Raw genomic sequence first — 24373 nt, 5'->3', positions numbered from 1 at the left:
ACAAACACACGGTACGCTACGACGACTAGTCGGATGGGTTGATCAGGCGGTGCAGACGACGCAGGTGCAGTCGGCCCTGCCGTCGCCGTCGCCGGAGCCGAGCCGGCCGCAGGAGCACGGCCTGCAGGAGCAGTGCTCGCCGCAGGTGCAGGTGGTGTGCGCCACGGCCGAGGGACGAGGCCTGGCTCGGTTATCAGGAGGATCTCTAGCAGACAACAGTCACCTTGCAGAGCGGCAGAAGCAGGTGGTCGATGGCCGTTTAAGCTTGGCATGAAAGACGGGCGTGGGTGCATGCATGGACGCCAAGTGGGTGCCCGCTCGGCCACTCTCGGTGCAGCGGTGGCGCCGGGGCGCGCGCTCTGGGCGCACGCCATGCCACCTGCCAATGGCACAGCTATAGTAGCAGTCCCGATAGCACGCGCAGGTCGGAACGAAAACGCACTTCCCGTCAGGTCCATGCGCGCAGGTCCGCCGCACGGCGCACCCTCACACTCGCACCGTGCCGAACTTCTCGTGCCCGTCCCTTATACTTTTGGCCATCAGATCAATATCCAACGGCTAGGAGCACGGCATCACATGTTCATCTTGTTACTCCCACACCTTCTTGCTCCTCTCCTGCGACGATTCCTCCTCCTTCCCCGTGGCCTACCTAGGTTTAACCGCTCTCCGCTCAACCTCCCCCCACCGTCGTGTTGGCCGCCCCCCGGTTAAGTTTCGGACTCGCTCCCCGGCTCCCACTCGTACATGGCTCGGCCTTGCCGTCCCTACCTTCGACCTCCTGCAATGCAAAAAGTGATTGACACAACAACAACAAAATCAGGCACATGAGATTTGACAAAACAAATAAATCAAAGAACGATACTCTTAGATACATACTCCACATCGCAAATTTATCATCATACATCAATCATGTCTCTCATGTTTCAACAACTTGAACAAACAATCAATGAACAATTATTTCATATCACAATGATGTAATTCTCCTTCACCTAAAGGTCCACATTAAGCATAGTCTCTTCTATCATTTCTTTACCAAATCAATTATATCCAATGTTCCTACACAAAGCGGAAGTGATTGTATAAATTTATCAGTTATTCATGTCTAATGGCACGTCCTCTTCTCTTTATCACCGGACTGCTCCACCAAACATTGAGCTTCACAATAACCCCAATGATCATCCTAAATGAGTTTACCATCTTCCTCGACAACAAATTGTGTAGAGTTGTCAAAGTTGTGGACTTTAAAAAATACAATAAACGCGAGCATTGATGGAAAGGGAACAGTCGCAACATGATCACGATCTAGCCTTGGCGCGCAACTTCGCTTTCATCATATGCCAACTCCTTTGGTGTCTCCCTCCTTTCTCTCAGCTTCATCGCCTCCCTCCCTCCCTCCTTCCTCATCTCCCCATCTTTCTCCTTCGCTCGTCGCATCATCTCCCTTGGTTTCTATCATTCATATCCCCCAGATCGCTACCATCATTTCCACTCCTACTCCAGCTCGACAAGTTTCTCAGCATCACCTTCCATAACGCCTAACACAATGTGTGTTGCTGCATACTGTTGCATACTGTTGCTGCATACTGTTGAACATAATTGCGACTGTTCATTTTTGCGACTGTTGCGACTGTTGCAACTGTTGCATCACCTTGGAAGTAGGTTTACCCTCCTTCTAGGGATGGATCTTACCTAGAAGGGGTCTTGATACCCACTAGGGGGGGTCTTCTCACATGGAGGCCTTGATCTCCACGGGAGAGGGGTAGATATGAGCAAAGCTCTCTCTCTCTCTCTCTCTCTCTCTCTCTCCAATCTAAGCTATCACTTTGCTAACCCTAGCAAGGAGGAGAAGGTCTATTTATCGTGTAGGGCGAGATGTGGTGAGAGAGGGTATTACAAGGCACTTCGACCCAATGCTACGCACAGGTGTCGGATGTCCGGCCGTTCGTGGGGCATCGGTTGTCCGGCCTAGCGGCCGGTCGAATCCGCTCCTTCTCTGGATAGCTGATACGTCTCCATCGTATCTACTTTTCCAAACTCTTTTGCCTTTTTTTGGAATCTAACTTGCATGGTTTGAATGGAACTAACCTGGACTGACGCTGTTTTTAGCAGAATTGCCATGGTGTTATTTTTGTGCAGAATAAAAAGTTTTCAGAATGACCTAAAACTTCACGAAGCTTATTTTTGGGATTAATAAAAATATTGGCGAAAGAATCAAGTGAAGGGGCCCACACCCTGGCCACAAGGGTGGGGGTTGCGCCCACCCCCCTGGGGCGTGCCCTCCGACCTTGTGGGCCCCCTGGACCTCCACCGACCTCAACTCCAACTCCATATATTCACGTTCGGGGAGAAAAAATTAGAGAGAAGGATTCATCATGTTTTACGATACGGAGCCGCCGCCAAGCCTTGTTCTTCCTCGGGAGGGCAGATCTGGAGTCCGTTCGGGGCTCCGGAGAGGGGAATCCGTCGCAATCGTCAACCTCAACCATCCTCCACCAATTTCATGATGCTCACCGACGTGCGTGAGTAATCCCATCGTAGGCTTGCTGGATGATGATGGGTTGGATGAGATTTACCATGTAATCGAGTTAGTTTTGTTAGGGTTTGATCCCTAGTATCCACAATGTTTTGAGATTGATGTTGCTATGACTTTGCTATGCTTAATGCTTGTCACTAGGGCCCAAGTGCCATGATTTCAGATCTGAACCTATTATGTTTTCATGAATATATTAGTGTTCTTGATCTGATATTGCAAGTTATAGACACCTACTACATGTTATGATCCGGCAACCCCGGAGTGACAATAGTCGGGACCACTCCCGGTGATGAACGTAGTTTGAGGAGTTCATGTATTCACTAAGTGCTAATGCTTTGGTCCGGTACTGCATTAAAAGGAGGCCTTAATATCCCTTAGTTTCCAATAGGACCCCGCTGCCACGGGAGGGTAGGACAAAAGATGTCATGCAAGTTCTTTTCCATAAGCACGTATGACTATATTCGGAATACATGCCTACATTACATTGATGAATTGGAGCTAGTTCTGTGTCACCCTATGTTATAACGGTTGCATGATGAATGCCATCTGACATAATCATCCATCATTGATCCATTGCCTACGAGATTTTCACATATTGATCTTTGCTTCATTACTTTTCTGTTGCCACTGTTACGATTGCTACAAAACTGCTATTGTTACTTTTGCCACCATTACCGCTACTTCCATACCACTTTGCTACTAAATACTTTGTTGCAGACATTAAGTCTTTCAGGTGTGGTTGAATTGACAACTCAGCTGCTAATACTTGAGAATATTCTTTGGCTCCCTTTGTGTCGAATCAATAAATTTAGGTTGAATACTCTACCATCAAAAACTGTTGCGATCCCCTATACTTGTGGGTTATCAATAGTCGGCGCCGGATTTTCGGGGTGATGCTAGATGCCCGTCCGGTCGACAGGCGTCGGATGTCCGGTCGCTGTAGAGTCGCTTGGCGCCAGTTTTCCTTTGGGTTTCCTCTGCTTGTTAGTGCTGGGTGTTCGAGCTTTGACCGGATGTCCGGCCACTATAGCTCCACGGCGACTCCACTTGTGGAACTTCTTGGTCCGTATCTATGGTGGCTTGTCCAACTCCGAGCTCCTCCATGGTCATCTTGGGTGTACCTGAGTATGCACAAGGTTCACGCTTGAGGTAGCATACATGTCTCACATGCGAAAAGTGAAGGTTTTGATAGGAGCGAGTTTACCTCAAGTCCAATGGCACATGCTCGAGCTATCGTCGTATGTCCACTTGGGGCTTGAGGAGTAGTTGTAGTGTACATGGTGACGAACGTAGAATGCTTGTCCTATACTCCGAGCTCTTGTCGCATGTCCACTTGGGGCTTGAGGAGTAGTTGCAGTGTACTTCGGGCTTCAAGGTACCACCTATGGTTCCTCCATTTGTGCTGGCTCAGCCCAATGTTGTTGTTCACGCTGCTGCTCAAAAGGCAGCCACAAAGGAGAAGAAGGATGGCAGGTGGAACAACATAAAATGGCAGTCGTTCCTCTCCACTTTCGCGCTTAACAAGATATGTGCGATCAAAGCTAGTGGGGTGAGGACTGACAAGGCCTTCAAGAGGTGCGCTTAAACCTGGCAATAGTTTGAAATCCAGACCAACCCATACATGCACAAGTCCAGCAATCAAACCAAATCAATCCAAACTTTAAGTGATGTAGTCTAAACCAAACTGAAACTGCTCGTGTTTTAAGCCAAACCAATCCAGTCCATTCCCTAGAGTCGGTTTGATCTCAAAGTTTGAAACTATGGACATGTGCACATAGATAGCTGTTGATGCATGCACTGAGCACTACTACTGGCTATTGTCGATGCATGCTCAGTACGAATTGTACAATAATACCATTAAGTGTTGCATGCATACAATTAAATTCAAACGATACAACTCATCTATTACAAATTATCACTCATTCAACTGATTCACACAGTTGAATCTCTAGGTCACAAGAGTCTGTCGCTGATTCACATAGACAAATTCTATTCCTCACTTCTGAACTACAAAAATTGTCTTGGAAAAAAGGTGCAATAAGCGGCTTCAGGTTCTCAAGCCATTCCAAGCTCCAGCAGCAACATCGGCACCACATCCATATACTGTATCTACGTTAGCTTTGCTCTGCTACACACTGCAAACAATTTCAAAATAATCAGTCAATAATTCTAGAGTAAAGATGCACCAAAACACACAAATGCATACATATACGATATGTCTTGCAACAAGAGGAGCAGAAGCAACAAGTAGTAAACAAGCACAAATCTGGACTGGACAATTAATAGGTGCAAGTACTTGTAACATCTGATCAGTACATTGTCTTACACATCTCAATACTATCGGAATTTCAAAGAGAAAGAGACAGAGAGGAGCAACAACACCAATGTTTGGGGAAGAAAAGGAGCAGTAGTTTTCTGGAGGGAGGATCTTCAACAGAGGGAGGTTGAAAGAGAGAGCAGCAGAGGGAAACCGAACAAACTACACTAAAAAAGAGGACCTAAAGTTTCCTGGACCAGAAACCATCATCAGCCCTAAGCCAGTGGACGACCTGCAGAATTGGAGTGATTTTATTGTCGAAGATGCGAGCAATCCTTTCATGCCAAATAGCCCAAACCACAAACATCTTAACTAACTACTGATATATTCCTTATATATCAGGTTCTATGATATTTCCCCTAAATGATATTGTTCCTTAGGAATAGGAAAAAGAACCAAGGGATGGTATTGTTCAACTTACCAAATTGATATCATTAGCTCTTAAACCTTTTCTCCATTAAACCATATTGCTTGGACCTGCACATTCAAAATACATGTTAAGCAACATAAAGCTTGATCCTCAAACTAAAGTGAGAAAATAGTATCATACCTTCATCATTTGGAATTTTGATCAGCCAATCTTTTGTGCAAACTAATGTGTTAAGCGTTTCGGGTGTCATTGAGCATCGTGTCTCTCCTGAAGTCCTTCCACTGCAACTGAATGCTGATTCAGATGACATGGTGCTAAGAGGTATTGCAAGGAAATCACGAGCCATGGTTGAGAGAACAAGATATTTTTTAGCATGTGTTTTCCACCAAATCAAAATATCAAAACTTTCCTTGATGCTTTCAAAATTTTACTCCAAATACATGTCCAGCTCTGACTTTGGTTGCATGTAGGACCTTCTTCTTGACTTGTATTGAGCAAACTCTTCTTCCAGCCTCTTTTTGCCAAGAACCGGTGATCCCATATTGGCGCTGACTTGACGAGATACCGAGCGCTCGGTGGTTCTTCTGGCTTCCTCGTATTTCTCATAATACAGCCTCATCATGTCTTTTACACCTTCTAGACACTTGTCAATAGCATCCACATTTTCACAATACTTTTCAAAGAAGAATTCCAAGAAGTCAGATTTCTTTGTTGGATCTAACACCATTGCAATGACAACTGCAACATTCAGTTTTGACTCTTTCCAATATTTATCAAACTTTTGGCCCATAGCATAGACAAGGTTTGACACTATTCCACTCATGCTGCACTGAGGGTCCCTTAGCGCATGACGAATACACAACACCATGTGCAAAAAACATGGGTCGTTGGTGTTCTATCGGCTGATACTAACTTCGTCACTTCTTCAAAAGCTTTCAGAAATGCGCACATTACTTCAGCATTAGTCCACTCCACATCGTTCGGTGCTATTTCACCATTGCCACTTGCATAATTATTGAGGGCTCCCTTGTATTCTATAGCTTCTCCAATCATTAGATATGTAGAGTTCCAACGGTTTGGAATATCAAGATTTATGCCACCAACCTTTTCAAGAAGATCCAAATTTGTGGCAATTGCATTGAAGGATTGAATTCTTGATGGCGACGAAGCGACATGCCTTAAAAGTTCACAGGTTTTTTCTATGATCTTGTGCACATATCTTGTTCCATCTTGAACTAAGATATTAAGGATGTGTGCCAAACACCTTACATGAAAATCCATGCCACCAAACAACATGCCATGGTCTTGATGTTGCACAAATGAGTCAACTGCCGGTTTATTGTTTGATGCATTGTCCAAGGTCAAAGTCAACATTTCCTTTTGATGCCCCATTCAGTCAAACACTTGCACAAAGTCTCTTCAATGGCTGCACTTGTGTGCAGATACTTGACTTTTTTGAAGGATATGCCCTTCTTCTTCAGGTTGAAATTGCCATCAATGTAGTGAGCGGTAATGCACATATAGCCCAGTTCTTGTACAGAGGTCCACATGTCCGAGGTCAAACAAACACGAGAATCAAGAGACTCGAACTCAATGCACAGTTGATCCTTCATTTGCTCATATGCATCAACGCAGTCATTGCGAACAGTGTGGCATCGAATGACTTTAAAGGTTGGCTGCATCGAGTCCATCCACTCGTCAAAGTAAGGATCCTCAAACTTCTTGAATGGAACCTCGGTGTGAATGCAATATTTGATCATGAGTTGGAGACTTCTCTGAGCATCGAAAACAAACCCCACATCTGATGGTTTTTTCTTAGTTGTTGCAAGAAACCTATTTCCGGACTCATCATCGATTTTGGGGCATGACGCACCAATGTGGTTTCTAAGGCTGCTCGTCCCAGACTTACATGCTAATTTCATGGAACAATACGTACTTACACATGACATTCATGACATTGTCCACCTCTACCAAATTTGGCTCATAGTATTCCCAAACTTTAGCCCGCCTACTGTTCGATGTTTGCAACAACTCATCAGTTGATTCACCTATACCTGAGCTATCCGACACATTCCTAGACACGGTTCAAGCCTGTTTATCACACGAATCAAACACCTCCTGTTCTGCCTTCCTTCTGCCCTAAATCACAGCACCTTCAAAGTATGGAAGGCTTAGTATGAAGAGAACAAGAATGAGGAAACTTGCATGTGACAAACATAATAAAAGGATCAGAACAATATGACCCCTCAATTAAGAATAGTATGTAAGAACTTAAACCTGCATGTGACATCAGCTTGCACTCATAAACAGAATGATTTATATGGATATAAGTAAATATAGGAAAATCCTCCAGAAGCTAGATAAATATAGGTAACCAAATCACAGGATTCAGACTGATTTTTTTCTTTCTTACTTACTCTGAAAAGGCTAGGATGATGATAATTAGTACATCACTTCATCTAAAAAAGGAAAAATGCAGAAGGGGAAGGAGAAGGAAATTGGCCGTCATCACTTCATCACCTCGCTAGCAACTTAATTGTTCAGTTTACTCCTTCACCATGGCAAAAAAACATGTTATAGTTTCTAAATTCATAACATACGCATGATAGTCACGACTTGCAACAAGTAAAAGCATTTTCTTTTACAGCTATGTGTAAAAACAGAGGATGATGTATTGCAAAACAGTCCCTAATCACCATCTCCCAGAACTACCCATGTCTTGAGCATTCAACTGACCCTAGGCCAAGCTACAAAGGCAGATGTACTTCATGCTATTTTGGGCAGCGACTATTAATTCTCCAATTCTCTTCAGCTCCAATGGTGTCGCACAACAATACAACACTGATACATCTCCAATGCATCTATAATTTTTGATTGTTCCATGCTATTATATTATCTGTTTTGGATGTTTAATATGCATTAATATGCTATTTTATATTATTTTTGGGACTAACCTATTAACCTAGAGCCCAGTGTCAGTTTCTGTTTTTTTTGCCTGTTTTAGAGTTTCGCAGAAAAGGAATACCAAACGAAGTCCAAACACAATGAAACTTTCGCGATGATCTTTCTTGGACCAGAAGCAAACCAGGAGACTTGGAGATGAAGTTGGAGACTCAATGAGGCGGCCACGAGGGCGGAGGGCGCACCCAGGGGGTTAGGGCGCTCCCCTACCTCATGGGACCCTCGGAGCTCTCCTAACCTAGTTCCTTCGCCTATATATACTCTTATACCCTGAAAACATCCAGGGGAACCAGAACCCACTTTTCCACCGCCGCAACCTTCTCTACCGTGAGATCCCATCTAGGGACCTTTTCCGACGTCCTGTCAGAGGGGGATTCCATCACAGAGGGCTTCTACATCAACACCATTGCCTCTCCGATGAAGCATGAGTAGTTTACCACAAACCTACGAGTCCATAGCTAGTAGCTAGATGGCTTCTTCTCTCTCTTTGATTCTAAATACCATGTTCTCCTCGATGTTCTTGGAGATCTATTTGATGTAATATTCTTTTGCAGTGTGTTTGCCGAGATCCAATGAATTGTGATTTATGATCAAATTATCTATGAATATTATTCGAGTCTTCTTTGAATTCTTATATGCATAATTTGATATCTTTGCAAGCTAGTCTCTTTGAATTATCGGTTTAGGGCCTACTAGATTGGTTATTCTTGCAATGGGAGAAGTGCTTAGCTTTGGGTTCAATCTTGCGGTGTCCTTTCCCAGTGACAGTAGGGGAAGCAAGGCATGTACTGTATTGTTGCCATCAAGGAAAAAAAGATGGGGTTTTCATCATATTGCTTGAGTTAATTCCTCTACATCATGTCATCTTTTTTTTGAAAGAAAACATGCACTTTATTGATTGGAAATAATGGTTACATCATCTATAAGAAGAGGTACAATATTCTCCATAGGCTCCTCAAACCAATCTCTAGTTACAGAAACTTTCGCTAGCCTAGCAAGTTCATGAGCAACCTTATTATCTATCCTATTACAATGTTTAAATCTAGTCAATGGAAAATCACATGCCATGAAGTAGCAATCCTCGAAGACTGCCGCTGCAACTCCCGCCGATTGTCCTCCATTTTTCGTTGTGTCAATAACTTCCATATTATCAGAGTTAATAATAAGATGATTGCATCCCGCCTTTTGTGCAAGAATTAAACCAAACCTCAGAGCCATCACTTCTGCTGTTAGTACATCAGCACACCAATCGATCTTCCCATTTCTGCCAAAAATGAATTTTCCTTTGTCATCTGTGAGTACAGCACCTACCGTGCCCCTGAGCAGATCATGGTCAAAAGAAGCATCAACATTTAGTTTAACAAAACCCATAGGAGGTCGGCTCCATCCTTCTTTTCTACTAGACGCACTAGGGGAGTGGGCATTCACATAGTTTGCCGTTATAGCAAGAACCCCCATCGAAATCTGGTTCACATCTTGAGACTTCCCTTCATGAACCAACATGCGTCTCTCCCACCATAAATACCAAGCGGTTATCACGATTAATTCACTTGCATTCTGGCATCCTAATATAGATAGTTCTTGGTGTGGCATAAGAAGTAAGAGTTCAAGAACCGCCTCACCCGCACAATCAATAACACAAGCTTTCTTAATTACCTCGTACATCCCCAGCTTACCCCAAACCTCTTTTGCCTTCTCAGACAAAAACAAGATGTGTTTTGTATCTTCTTGCCCATTTGAGCATGATGGACAAAGGGGCGAAACTTTCATATGTCTATTGGCAAGTGTAACACGACATGGTAGAGTTCCATGCAACGTTCGCCAGATAAATATTTTTACCTTTGCCGGACACGATAATTTCCAAATCTCCCCCCAAATAGGATTGACATTGGTACGACCCATACCATTAGTATATTGCAATTTCGTCCCGTGTTGTTGGTTCCATTCCTCCGAATAAGCTGATCGAACAGTGAATACACCATTTTTTGTATAGCTCCAGGCAATGAAATCCGACATATTATGCATACTAAGGGGAATCACAAGGACCCTTTGCACATCAATTGGCCACAAAGTTTGTCTCACCAAATCTTCATCCCAAGAATTCGTGATTGGATCAAGTTTGACAGAAGTTGCCCACCTCTAGGAGTAATAATTTTCCTACTCGCACAATTCGGAATCCATGCATCTCTCCAAATATAAATGTTTTGTCCATTTCCAACTCGCTGGATATAACCATTTCTCAAAGAGTTCACTCCCGCCATAATGCTTTGCCAAGTAAATGAAGATCCCTTCTTTAACCTTGCGTTCATCAAATCTTCCTCAGGGAAATATTTAACTCTCAATTATGGTTGCACATAAAGATTCAGGACTATCAAGAAGACGCCACGCTTGTTTAGCTAATAGAGCCAGGTTGAAACAGTGTATATCTTGGAAGCCCATACCTCCTTGATCTTTTGGAACACACATTTTCCACCATGCCATCCAATGCATCCTCTTCTGATTGTCCTCGTCACCCCACCAAAATTACGACGTCGCATCAATAACTCCTTTGCAGATTTTTTTAGGAATTTTAAAGACGGACATGGCATAGGTGGGGATGGCTTGTACAACAGATTTGAGCAAAATTTCCTTCCCTCTAGAGGATAACAATTTTTCCTTCCATCCACTAATTTTCATAATAATTCGATCGATCAGGAACTGGAAACAGTCACTTTTGTCCATGCCCACATTTGCCGGCAAACCCAAATATTTGTCATTGAGGGCTTCGGTCATAATATTTAGAATTGTACATATTTGTGCCTTGTCTTCCACTTTAGTACTGGGACTAAAGAATATACTAGATTTTTCAGCACTAACCATTTGCCCTGAGGTGACACAATACGAATCCAAGAGTGATTTCAACGCCTCCGCGCTCATGGGATTGGCTCGCATAAGGATCAAAGAGTCATCAGCAAAGAGGAGATTAGAAATTGATGGGGCATCTCTGCAAACCTTTATACCGGAGATGTTTCCATTCTCCTCCGCATTAGCTAACAGGGCGGTCAAACCCTCTGTGCATAACAAGAATAAATAGGGAGAAAGGGGATCTCCCTGCCTCAATCCTCTAGTTGGTTTAAAACTCTCCGTCTCATCGTCATTAATACGGACCTGGTACTCCACAGAGGATACACATTTCATAATTAAGTTCATCCAACTCTCTTTGAAACCCAATTTCATCATAATTTCCTTTAAGAAACACCACTCCACTCGGTCATATGCTTTGTGCATATCTAATTTGATGGCACACAAACCCTCTTTACCCGCCCTTTTGTTTATTGTATGGAAACATTCATATGCCACCAATATATTGTCTGTAATCAATCTTCCAGGCACAAAGGCACTATGAGTTGGGCTAATAATATCTGATAGGATTATCTTTAGATGAGCAGCAATCATTTTTGAAATGACCTTATACACCACATTGCACAAGCTGATTGGTCTAAATTGGGTTACCTTTTCAGGAGAGTTAATCTTTGGGATCATTACAATTGCAGTATCATTCCACCCAGTTGGTATAGAACAAGTATTTACCGCTTGAAGAACCTCTTCGGTCAAGTCATCTCCCAACATAGACCAAAATCTTTTGTAAAAAATAGCATGGAGGTCGTCAGGACCTGGCGCTTTTAAATCACCAATATCAAATAGGGCCTTTCGAACCTCCTCGGCCGTATAGGGGGCTAGAAGAGTATCATTCATTTCATCGGTCACTTTTCGTTGGACAAGAGATAAAACCTCCAAGTTAGGATGGGAAACTTCTGATGTAAAGAGGTTTGAGAAATATGCCATGATATGATTCTTCATCTCTATACCTTGCACCCATAGCCCATTATCATCCAACAATTTTTAATCTAATTTCTTTTCTTTCTGGCCGTTGCCGCATTATGCAAAAAAGGAGGTGTTACGATCCCCATGCAATAGCCAGTTTGCACGACCACGTTGTAGCCAGTAAATCTCCTCTTGTTCCAACAGATTTTCAATGAGGACAAGAATCTCCTTTTGTCGCGCTTGAGACTCCGCACCCATAGGTCCCCTCCGCAGCCTCTCTAGTTCTTTTTTAGTTTGTTAATTCTTTTTTTCGGTCCCTTCAGAATATCGCGATCCCAAATATGCAGATCCGCCTGCACCGCCCGTGTACGGTCAGCGAGAGACGGCCCAATACCCATCATCTTTGCTTTACTCCATTCTTTATGAAGTTAATACTCTAGATGCATGCTGGATAGCGGTCGATGTGTGGAGCAATAGTAGTAGATGCAGAATTGTTTCGGTCTACTTGACACGGACATGATGCCTACGTTCATGATCATTACCTTAGATATCGTCATAACTATGCGCTCTTCTATGAAATTCTCGGCAGTAATTTGTTCACCCACCGTAATATTTGCTATCTTGAGAGAAGCCACTAGTGAAACCTATGGCCCCCGGGTATCTTTTCCATTATATTGAATCTCTTTTCCATCATATAAGTTCTGTTTTCCATCATACTAGTTTCCGATGTACTATTTTGCTATCTTTTACTTTCTGATCTATAAACCAAAAATATTTACTTTACCGTTTATCTATCTCTATCAGATCTCACTTTTGCAAGTAACCGTGAAGGGATTGACAACCCCTTTATCGCGTTGGGTGCAAGTTGTTGATTGTTTGTGCAGGTATTCGGTGACTTGTGCGTTGTCTCCTACTGGATTGATACCTTGGTTCTCAAACTGAGGGAAAATACTTACTCTACTTTGCTGCATCACCCTCTCCTCTTCAAGGGAAAAACCAACGCAAATTCAAGAGGTAGCAAGAAGACTGGCACCGTTGATGGGAAGATTTACGCCAAGTCAAGTAAGATTTGTCTCCCGTCAACTTGCCAATTTCTGGCGCCGTTGCCGCGGAGATCTTCGTCAAGTCAAGCCATACCAAGTACCCATCATAAACTCTCCTCTCTTGCAATACATTATTTGCCATTCGCCTCTCGTTTTCCTCTCCCCCACCTCTGAAACAATTTTCGAAAAGATTTTCCTTTTCTTTGCATCTCTTCCGTTCGTCTTTTTCGCTTGCTTCTTGTGTGCTCGTGTGCTAGATCGCTTGATTCGCCTTCAGTTCTAGTCCTCCTACAATTGTTAACACTCCCGATAATGAGGTCCTCAACTTTAAACAAAGGGAGGGAGAAAATCTAAAAGATGCTTGGTATTGAATTTGCAATGCTCAAAATAGATCTACTCGAAAGCAATCCACTACTGCAGGATGCTGCTAATGCGACACTATGATCAGAGACCCTTCGAGAAACTGTGTGCGATGCAATAATCACAAATGGTGGTATCAGAGAACCGTCAAAAATGTCCAAAACGTTTGCGATGACAGATGCATCAAACACGGTTCAGATTTTAGTTACGTGTGCGATGCACAACATATGGTTCAGTTCAATGAACTATTTGCGATGAGGAGGAACAAAAGAAACGGGCAACCAGATGAAGGCTTGTGCGATACACAACATACGGTTCACTCGGATTAACTGTTTGTGATGAGGCAGAACAACAAAAATGGACAGCTAGATAAAGGTGTGTGCGACTGAGGGCATACGCTTCAGAAGGATTAATTGTTTGCGATTAGGCAACATAACAGAAATGATCAGCCAGATCAAAGATGTGTGCGGTTGATGGCATACACTTCACATAGATGAACTGTTTGCAATTAGCCACAACAAACAGAAACAGTTAGACACATCAATGTTTGTGCGCTAGACGGGCACACATTCTAATTAAAAGAAGCGTGCGCGATGGTAATAATGACCGCGCACGGTTCTTGGAACAAGACGTGTGCTGACATTGCCTATTGCGGTGCACCAAATGCCACGTACGTGGCCGAGAAAGCGTGCCCACGTTACGCCATCCGAGAATAGTGCCGCACTTAGAAATTATAGAACCGTCAATAAATTCTGAGCCTGCGTCCTGTCACCTTCCAAATTGCAAACCTGTTCACACCGATTAAAACCTAAACGGTTTCCCACTTAGGAGCGTATTAATACTCGGTTATAAATACTGTACTATGCCAAGAAGACTGCACATTCCTTCCTCACCTCCTCATCCACAAAAGCAAAGAAGTCATTCAGCATCGTTCTCTTGCGTCTGCCATGGCCAGATTGAGTTTTCGGTCGAGAGATTACCACCACGGAGAGGCGAGCATGGAAGCGAAAGCATGAGAGATGTCCCGTTTAGCCGTGAAAGCAGCCGACATGTCCCGCCGCGCCGCCGAAGCAGCACGGAGGTCCCGCCGCGTCGTCGATGCAGCAGACTAGTCTTGTCGCGCCGTGGAAGCAGCAGAGATGTCCTGCCGCGCTGTGAATGCAGTAGAGATGTCCTCCCGCGCCGCGGCGGCCTGGGAAAATCTCTCGCGGGCAGGCGAGGACTCGTACAGGTGCATGCATGTGATAGTCCATAGCTAGATGGATCAGATCTCCGGCTGGATAACGCTGCAGGACGAGTTGAATGCCTCGTTTGAACAACTCTGGGCTGACCGCGACCTGCTGAGGGCGAAGATCGCCGGAAGGGTGGAGCAGGCGGAGGAGACCGCTGCCTTGTTGAAGAGGACGGGCGTCATCGTCAAGAAACTTATGGACGAGAATGCCATGCTTCGCATCGAGCGTGAAAGGCTGGTGGAGGAATCCGCGGTTGCTTCCGAGCAGCGTATTAAGGACATGAAACTGATGAAAGAGATCATCACCGCTCGCGGCGAGAACTAGTCTCCGCGACCTGCAGCGCATCAAGAAAGTAGAGATCAGCGAGCTAGACCGTTGTATGCGTCTTCCTTCTTCTTTTGCCCTTGTGTATTTCAGGCATAGCCGCATGTGGCTTTTTTAGTTATCTTCCTAGATATGTAAGACAATTACTATCCACTATCATCGTCCTTATATTCATCATGCTTGCTATAAGTCGCAGTCGATGCTATATAGGTCCGTTGGATCTTACATCTAGATCCGTGTAAAACTTTCTTTTTAGATTTTCACTTTTCTCTCTTAAATCTCAGTCCAGTGAGACATAGTCACGCCGTGAAACAGGGGCTCGGGCGCCATTAATGGAGACATTGGGAGGGAGGTGTGTGGGGCTCTCCTCCCGATGAGCACACGCAGGGGTCTGATCGCACGGCCCCCATACTCAAATAGCTACCCCGCACGGCACCTCTAGCCAATAAAAAAGGGACACGTGGCAACACATAATTGGTAAGTAGAACCCCCACGGTTTCAATAATAGTTGTGTTTCCAATTTGTAACGTGACAACACTTGTTCCAAAATTACTTTGTTGATTTTTAATGTGCGCACCTTCGCAAATTGGACAGAAAAATTACCACAACATGTTGGTGCCATATCATGACACCATGCCAAGTTTCATGATTTTCAGGCGTGTTTTGGATTTATAGGAATTAAAAACGAAGTTTCTCAATCTTTTCGGCCGAGCCACAACACCCAGATGTTTGAATTTCATTCTCATTTCTTACATGTGACCTAGAAATTCACCCAAGGACACACATGTGATTTTTCAACCAACTTTGGTGCACTGAAGCATGTGCTTGTAGTTCAAATTTGAATTATGCACATTAAATGCCCAAAAATTATATTAATGTACAAAAACGGCCAAACGAACCCGGAATAATTCCAAAATTTAGCATGATACTTCTATTTGGTCTAATATGCCTGTGTAAACAAATTAAGGTAGGAGAAGGCAGTGTACGTATGTCATTTCACACATGGAGGTGACACGTTCCCTCTCGGAACCACGAGCCTTCTTGAGAGAAGCTCCGGTTTGCAAGCAGCTTATACCAAAGCTTGTCCCAATTCGGCCAAAAAAATTACGCAACATGTTGGTGCCATGTCATGACACCATGCCAAGTTTCATGATTTTCATGCGTGTTTTGGATTTACATGAATTAAAAAACCAAGTTTCTCAATCTTTCCGGCCGAGCCACGACACCTAGATGTTTGAATTTCATTCCCATTTCTTGCATGAGACCTAGAAATTCACCCAAGGACACACATGTGATTTTTCAACCAACTTTGGTGCACTGGAGCATGTGCTTGTAGTTCAAATTTGAATTATGCACATTAAATGCCCAGAAATTCAAATAATGTATAAAAAGGCCAAACGAACCGGGAATTAATGTATACAAAAACAAAATACATGCTTGGAAAACATGAGGCCTGGCGTGGTGCCATGGTTTGGCCTCACTGTGCCCTGGTAAAATTTTGAGAATGTTTCCTTATGTCGTCATGCACACCTTTCATAAATCGAACCATCACCGAGGAAGTTCCATGGCTTCGAGGGGGGAATCACCAAGCTTGAAGGGGGATCCAAATTTCCTTTGTCCTTTGTCCATGAGTTTTTTTTCTACGATAAACATACACCCTGCAAATCACCACGTTCAAATTTGACACTTTTCCGTGTTCATTTACCATATTTAGGGGATTATTTGCATTCTCTAGGCATTAATGCACATAATTCAAATTCGAAAAATAGGTGCATGAAAAGGTGCACAAGAATGGTCTGGAAAACCATCCTTGTGCCATTTAGTAAATTCTTATGCCTTTTACAAGGTATGGACAGATATTTCGAGGAAATGTGTGGCAATAGTCAACCATAAACGCGTCGTTTACTGGGTATAACTATACAAAAAATGAAATAAATGCTTGAAAAACATGACGCCTGGCGTGGTGCCATGGTATGGCCTCACCATGCCCTGGTAAAAATTTGAGAATGTTATCCTTATGTCATCATGCACGCCTTTCATAAATCGAACCATCACCGAGGAAGTCCCATGGTTTCGAGGGAGAAATAACCAAGATTGAAGGGGGATCCAAATTTCCTTTGTCCTTTATCCATGAGTTTTTTTTTCTACAATGAACATACACCCTGCAAATCACCACGTTCAAATTTGACACCTTTCCGTGTTCATTTACCATATTTAGGGGATTATTTGCATTCTCTAGGCATTTATGCACATAATTCAAATTCGAACAATCGATGCATGAAAAGGTGCACAAGAACGGTCTGGAAAACCATCATCGTGCCATTTAGTAAATTCTCATGCCTTTTACAAGGAATGGACAGATATTTCGAGGAAATGTGTGGCAATATTCAACCATAAACGCGTCGTTTACTGGGTAACAACTATACAAAAAATGAAATAAATGCTTGAAAAACATGACGCCTGGCGTGGTGCCATGGTATGGCCTCACCATGCCCTGGTAAAAATTTGAGAATGTTATCCTTATGTCGTCATGCACGACTTTCATAAATCGAACCATCACCGAGGAAGTTCCATGGTTTTGAGGGCAAAATCACCAAGATTGAAGGGGGATCCAAATTTCCTTTGTCCTTTGTCCATGAGTTTTTTTTCTACGATGAACATACACCCTGCAAATCACCATGTTCAAATTTGACACTTTTCCGTGCTCATTTACCATATTTAGGGGATTATTTGCATTCTCTAGGCATTAATGCACATAATTCAAATTCGAATAATCGGTGCATGAAAAGGTGCACAAGAACGGTCTGGAAAACCATCCTCGTGCCATTTAGTCAATTCTCATGCCTTTTACAAGGAATGGACAGATATTTCGAGAAAATGTGTGGCAATAGTCAACCATAAACGCGTCGTTTACTGGGTAACAACTATACAAAAATGAAATAAATGCTTGAAAAACATGATGCCTGGCATGGTGCCATGGTATGGCCTCACCATGCCCTGGTAAAAATTTGAGATTGTTATCCTTATGTCGTCATGCACGCCTTTCATAAATCGAAACATCACCGAGGAAGTTTCATGGTTTCGAGAAGGAAATAACCAAGATTGAAGGGGGATCCAAATTTCCTTTGTCCTTCGTCCATGAGTTTTTTTCTAAGATGAACATACACCCTGCAAATCACCACATTCAAATTTGTCACTTTTCTGGGTTCATTTACCATATTTAGGGGATTATGTGCATTTTCTAGGCATTAATGCACATAATTCAAGTTCAAACAATTGGTGCATGAAAGGGTGCACAAGAACGGTCTGGAAAACGATGCTCGTGCCATTTAGTAAATTCTCATGCCTTTTACAAGGAATGGACAGATATTTCGATGAAATGTGTGGCAACAGTCAACCACAAACGTTAGATGATTGAAAAACATGACGTCTGGCATGGTGCCATGGTATGACCTCACAATGCCCTGGTGAAAATTTGAGAAGGTTTGGCTTATGTCGTCATGCACGCCCTTCATAAATCGAACCATCGCCTGGGAAGTTCCTTGCTTTCGAGAGGGAAATCACCAAAATTGAAGGGGAATCCAAATTTTCTTTGTTCTTTGCACTGGAGTTTTTTCTACGAAGAACATACACGCTGCAAATCATCGTGTTCAAATTTTGCATTTTTCCGGGCTCATTTACCATATTTAAGGGATTATGTGCATTTTCTAGGCATTTGGCGCATATAAATCCAATCCAGCTATAGCATCACAGATGTGATGTGAGGGATGTGGATTGCTGTTCGATCGTGGCGCATCCTATGGTGCACACGTGCGATCCGCGTGGCTGGGTTTCCGGCCAATCATAACACAACATACAATAGCCTCAACGCACACTGTTTCCGGAAGCGACCGAGATGAATCGTGTGCGATAATGAACGAGCAAAATTGTAAGGGAAGCCAAATTTCCTTTGTCGTTTGTCGTTGAGCTCTTAAAAACCACCGCACTATATGGCTGTCCGACCCCTCCGTCCCAGAGCTCTGTCCAAGCATCGTTCATGCCACCGTGGCGCACAGTAACTGGTAAGGAAGTGATGGCATCCCGCGGCGTCGCGTTCCTCGCCGCCCGCGACCGCACACATGGTAAGGAAGCGACGGCATCTCGCCGCACCGAGTTCATCGCTGCCGGCAGCCACACAGTTATGTGGGTGGACTTTGAGGCTGCCATGGCTGAATAGGCGATGGATCTAGAGGCAGCCAAAGCCGCACAGGAGGATCGGAAAAGGCAAAAAGCAGTCAAGAAAATAGAGTCCCACCGCCGCAAGAAAGAAGAGGCCGCACGCCATGATGAGGAGAGCTTGGAGGAGATCAAAGCACGGTTGTTTGCCGCCTACAAGGCCAGGAAGGAGAACACCAGCGTCTGGCTAGCATGCCCTGATGGTAGCATGTGAGAAGTAGTTTAAGTTTGTAGTATTAGAGAAAATTACCAGTAGTACTTTAAGTTTGTAGTATTAACGTACAATGAGCATCCTTTGAGGACTTTGAGTGTTGATTAGCATGTGTGACCGTGTGCGCTTTTTTGCGTTAATCATTAGAAGATCACAAAACACACAGTTTCTATGCCGTACCCGTGTGCGTTTTTTTGCGTTAATGATCCATAAGTCTGTTACCTGTGCGATGGTTCCTAATAAACTAGGCGTACCATTGACCAAAAAAAAATCGACTACACCTGTACATTTATTTGGAGAGGGAACTGCCAATTTTCTGTTTTCTTGCACATGAATATTTTACGCGCTTCGTCTCCGTTGTGTGTTTCCCCCACCCAAGTTTCAAGTTTCACAGCGAAATTTTCATTAGGCACGCGATTTCAGAATTTATTCCTCCAACCACATCCCCACCCATCAAATTTTCTTAGTATCTCCCCCACCCCCACTCCTACCCCCCTACGACTCCCCCTACCAGCATCTCAAACCACCGCCGCCGCCACCATAGCTTCAACCACATCTATGTTCCGCTCGGATCCAGTCAGGTAACCCACCGATCTCTATCACGGCCCCAGCGTCATTGCTTAAATGGCGCATGCGAAACATCCTCATGCCTCCATATCCCCACCTTCCCTACCTCCAGAGCATCGCCGTGCAAGCCCAACCACATATCACGTGGAGGTCGAGGAGCTGATGGCGTCCATGGCGCGATGGCCGCTGTGCGTGTTGACTCGGAGGAACACCTCGCCTCTGCCGCCGCCGACATGGTGCATGCTCTGGCCCAGAAGAAGTGCCCCGGCAACTACCCCCCAGGACTTAACAAGTATGATCTAACCAACTAAATCTTACCAATACCACTTGCAATGGCTATGTTTTGTACGGTTGTTGTATTAAGCATGTTCGTGCCTTGTTTATTTCAGTACTGCACACTGTGTGATGTTCAAGTATTAACTGTTCAGTTTAATTTTATCAATACCAGCAACAAACTTTGCTACAATGCTACTCTCCGCAATGAAGATATACTAGAGATGCTGCCCATTTGCTATTTTTGGTGGTGCTAACCCTGTTGTACTTAACATGCCTATCCATGTACTTACGCAGGGCCATAACGGGCGATGCTATTGTGTCGTCGAGGTTAGCTGCATCCCATGTCTTACAGTATTTTACATCATTTGTGCAATTGCAGTTTGGCTTCTAACATTTACTTGCTTCTTGTAGGTACACATGTCGGGGGCACTGATCCACGCTTCGACCCGGAGGAAGAGCTTGCCTCCGCCGCCGCTGACTTTGGGCGGGCTCTGGCCAAGATGAAGTGCCCCAACAACTACCTCTCAGGACTTACCAAGTATGAACTCACCAGTTCAATCTTATCAATACCAGTTGCAATTAATGGCTATGTTTTGTATGGTCGATGTCTTAAGCATCTTGTAGTAAACACGCCTAACATGTTTTAGCTATTTTCCCTACCTTTTTATAGACAACTGGGCCATTATCTACTCTGGCAACACCTGCCTTGTGATGTTTAACTCTACCAATTGCATTTTTATCAGTACCGGTTTCAATGGCCATTAAGCCTGTTGTAATTAATAGTTGTATCCATTTTTAAACAATTGTATTTCAATGGCTACAAACTTACAAAACATGAATTAGGATGTTGTTAAGCCTATTGGAATTAACAGTTGTATCCATTTTTTAATCCGTACCTTTGCTACTGTGCTACTCTTTCGCAATGAAGATATCCCTATAGATGCTGCCGTTTTATTACCATTTGCTATTTTTGGTGGATGTTAACACTGTTGTAGTTAACATTGGCTTTCCATGTACTTACACAGGGCTACAATGGGGGATGCTGTTGTTTGCCGTCGAGGTTAGCTGGATCCCATGTCTTATACACCATCTATTCCTAAATTTAAGTATTTTTAGAGATTCCAATATAGACTACATAAGGCGCAAAATGAGTGAATCTAGATTCTAATCTAAACTATATCTATAATTCTATATACATCCGTATGTAGTTTATATTGAAATGTCTAAAAATACTTGTACTTAGGAATGTAGGTAGTTGTATTTTACACCATTTGTGCAATCTCATTTAGCTTCTAACATTTACTGATTGCTTGTAGGTACGTATATGAGAGGTACTGATCCACGCTTCGATCCCTTTTGTGTATGGGGCAATGAGATATTCATGAACAAGCGTCAAGTGAGGAAACTAAGAAAGATTGTTAGGCGAAAGAAATGGGTGATGGGAATTAAGCTCTTTATTTACACTTTGTCCAAGTCATCAGTGAACTTTAGGATGATAAGTAATCTGTTGCCTTTTCCCCCTGCACACAACAAGTTACTCTATTAGACCTCATGATCTGATATTTTTCTCTTTTCAGTTGTTTCCGAAGCTATTTACTAATGATTACCTTGCAAACTACATGACCGGAGTGGAGGCAACTAAGGTTAAAGTATATAATTTATGCTACCATGATAATGCTCTAGAAGTCTTCCTAAAGGTGGTGAAGGATGAGCAGGCGATCATCACAAGGGGTTGGACAAAAGTTGTTCGTGCCTATGGCATGCAGGAAGGCACATTATGGGCATTCTGCTTCTTCAACAACATCTGCAGTCAAAATGACTTACATTTGTCTCTTCACCTTTACCGCCTATAAATAATCATGCAATTACTGAACATATTGTACTGACAATTTTATTTATGTATCCGTGGTTGAACCATTGTGCTGAGAATTTAAATTGCACGTTTCATATTTCAAAATTTCCGATTCAAATAATAAATTACAGCCAAAAAAATTTGTACACGAGCGAATAAAATAATATGCACACGGTTAGAAAGAAAACAGCGTGTGCGATGAAAACAGAAAATAGATGGTTCTTTGACGTGAAAAGTTTGCGATGCCCTTCGGATGCACACACGGTATCGTCTCATATGCGTGTGCGATTCATGATAATATGACAAACATTTCAAACCAGTGTGCGTGTGTGATAGGAATACCAATGGCACATAGTTACGAAAATGTACACGTTGGCCTTAGTAGAGGCACCACACACATTTTACATTCTTGAACCATGTGCGATAACGTACCTAGCTATCACAAACATATCGGTAGATTAAATGTTGATGTCCATCTTTTTTACACGACTATAGCGGCCTAATCGTTTGGGATGTACATACGAACGGAAATGTTTTCCCGGGATTGACTGTGTGGGATGTACATATGAACGGAAACGTTTCCCCTAGATTCACTGTGTGGGATGTACATAAGAACGGAAACATACTCCTTGGATTGAATGTGTGTGATATACATACTAACGAAAATGTTTTTCTGGGATTCACCGTGTGGGATGTACATACCTACAAAAATGTTTTCTGGGATTCACCGTGTGGGATGTACATACCTACGAAAATGATTGGGTTTCCATGGGTCACCCATCGCACACAAACTCATTGGTGTCCCAGGAGGGCCTATCCCTGACGATTTCTGGGTCGTGTGGGAAGGACCCCCCCTATCGCCCACACTCACTTGGCGACGGTTCCAAATGCCATCACGGAAAGGGGTTAAAAATCGTTTGTATAGCACCAACGCGTACGAGTGATCCACTGCCATTCTTCTTCACAATTTTTATGTGGGTGTTACTCCTTGGAATAGATATGTTCAAGATACTATCACCAGGGGAAATTTCTTGGGGAGCCATACTTCTGATTCTTACAATGTCATGATAGATTTGCTAGGCCCCCACCTCTTTCGATCAATGGAACTATTTTAACCTTGGAACATGTTATGCAAAGACTTGATATTATTGAGAATAAAATTGCTACTGTAGAGTTGATTGAAAATTTGGATAAAAAGATTCATAATCAGATTACTCAATATAGATCTAAAGGAGTTACTTTAAAGAATCTTAGAGAAAAGAAACCCATAGTTAATGAAAAGATAGATCAAGATTCTACTAGAATTGATAAACTTGAAGATATTATTACCAACTTGGGTTCCGCTTTTTCCTCAGTTAAAACTACTCAAAATTTTCCTCCTACTAAGATTGCCAAGTTTACTTACGTTCCTAAGAATAAGGGTGAATCCTCTAGAAAAGATAATGAAGATCTCAAATCAATAAGCGTTCACCCCAATCTTTTTGATATTATTAAGCAACCTATTGCCACGAATGAATTTCTTGATTTCTTGCCTAAGAGTTTGATCATTCATAAAGCAAAAAAATATCCTAAAGATTATGTGTGTTCAGTTTAAGAATTGCATACCAAAGATGAAAATAATTAGATCTATTCGCATTTTTATGCCTAGCTAAGGGCGTTAAATGATAGCGCTTGTTGGGAGGCAACCCAATTTTATTTTTGTTCCTATTTAGCAATAAATAATTCATCTAACCTCTTGTTAGATGTGCTTTTTTGGATTAAATTAGTGTTTGTGCCAAGCAAGGCCTTTGAGATGAGTTGGGTGAAAGTTGATTTGATCTTCCTGAAAAAACAGAAACTTTTACGCTCACGAGATTATTTTTCATTTTTAACAGAAGAGTGCTTTTGAGTTGATTCTTTTGTAGAAGATTAATAGACAAATTTCTCGCCTCAACCCAAATTTTTCAGAAGTTTTGGAGTTACAAAAGTATTCGAGAGTTACAGATTACTACAAACTGTTCTGTTTTTGACAGATTCTGTTTTTCGCGTGTTGTTTGCTTATTTTGATGAATCTATGGTGAGTATTGGGGGGGGGGTATGAACCATGGAAAAGTTGGAATACAGTAGATAGCACACCCATATAAATAAATAATGAGTTTGCAACAGTACCTTAAAGTGGTGATTTATTTTCTTATACTAACGGAGCTCATGAGATTTTCTGTTGAGTTTTGTGTTGTGAAGTTTTCAAGTTTTGGTAAGAATTTGATGGACTATGGAATAAGGAGTGGCAAGAGCCTAAGCTTGGGGATGCCCAAGGCACCCCAAGGTA

The 24373-nt window shown here is 42.9% G+C and overlaps 1 pseudogene; it reads right to left on the bottom strand.

Annotated features, from left to right (window-relative positions):
* Positions 1 to 42: 42 nt before the first annotated feature.
* LOC119292916 lies at positions 43 to 11616 on the bottom strand (annotated as a pseudogene).
* Between the last annotated feature and the right edge of the window lie 12757 nt (positions 11617 to 24373).

The sequence above is a fragment of the Triticum dicoccoides genome, chromosome 4B, assembly GCF_002162155.2.
Source record: "Triticum dicoccoides isolate Atlit2015 ecotype Zavitan chromosome 4B, WEW_v2.0, whole genome shotgun sequence".
In the NCBI taxonomy this organism is placed as follows: domain Eukaryota; kingdom Viridiplantae; phylum Streptophyta; class Magnoliopsida; order Poales; family Poaceae; genus Triticum; species Triticum dicoccoides.
This window is presented reverse-complemented; position numbering and strand designations above follow the sequence as displayed.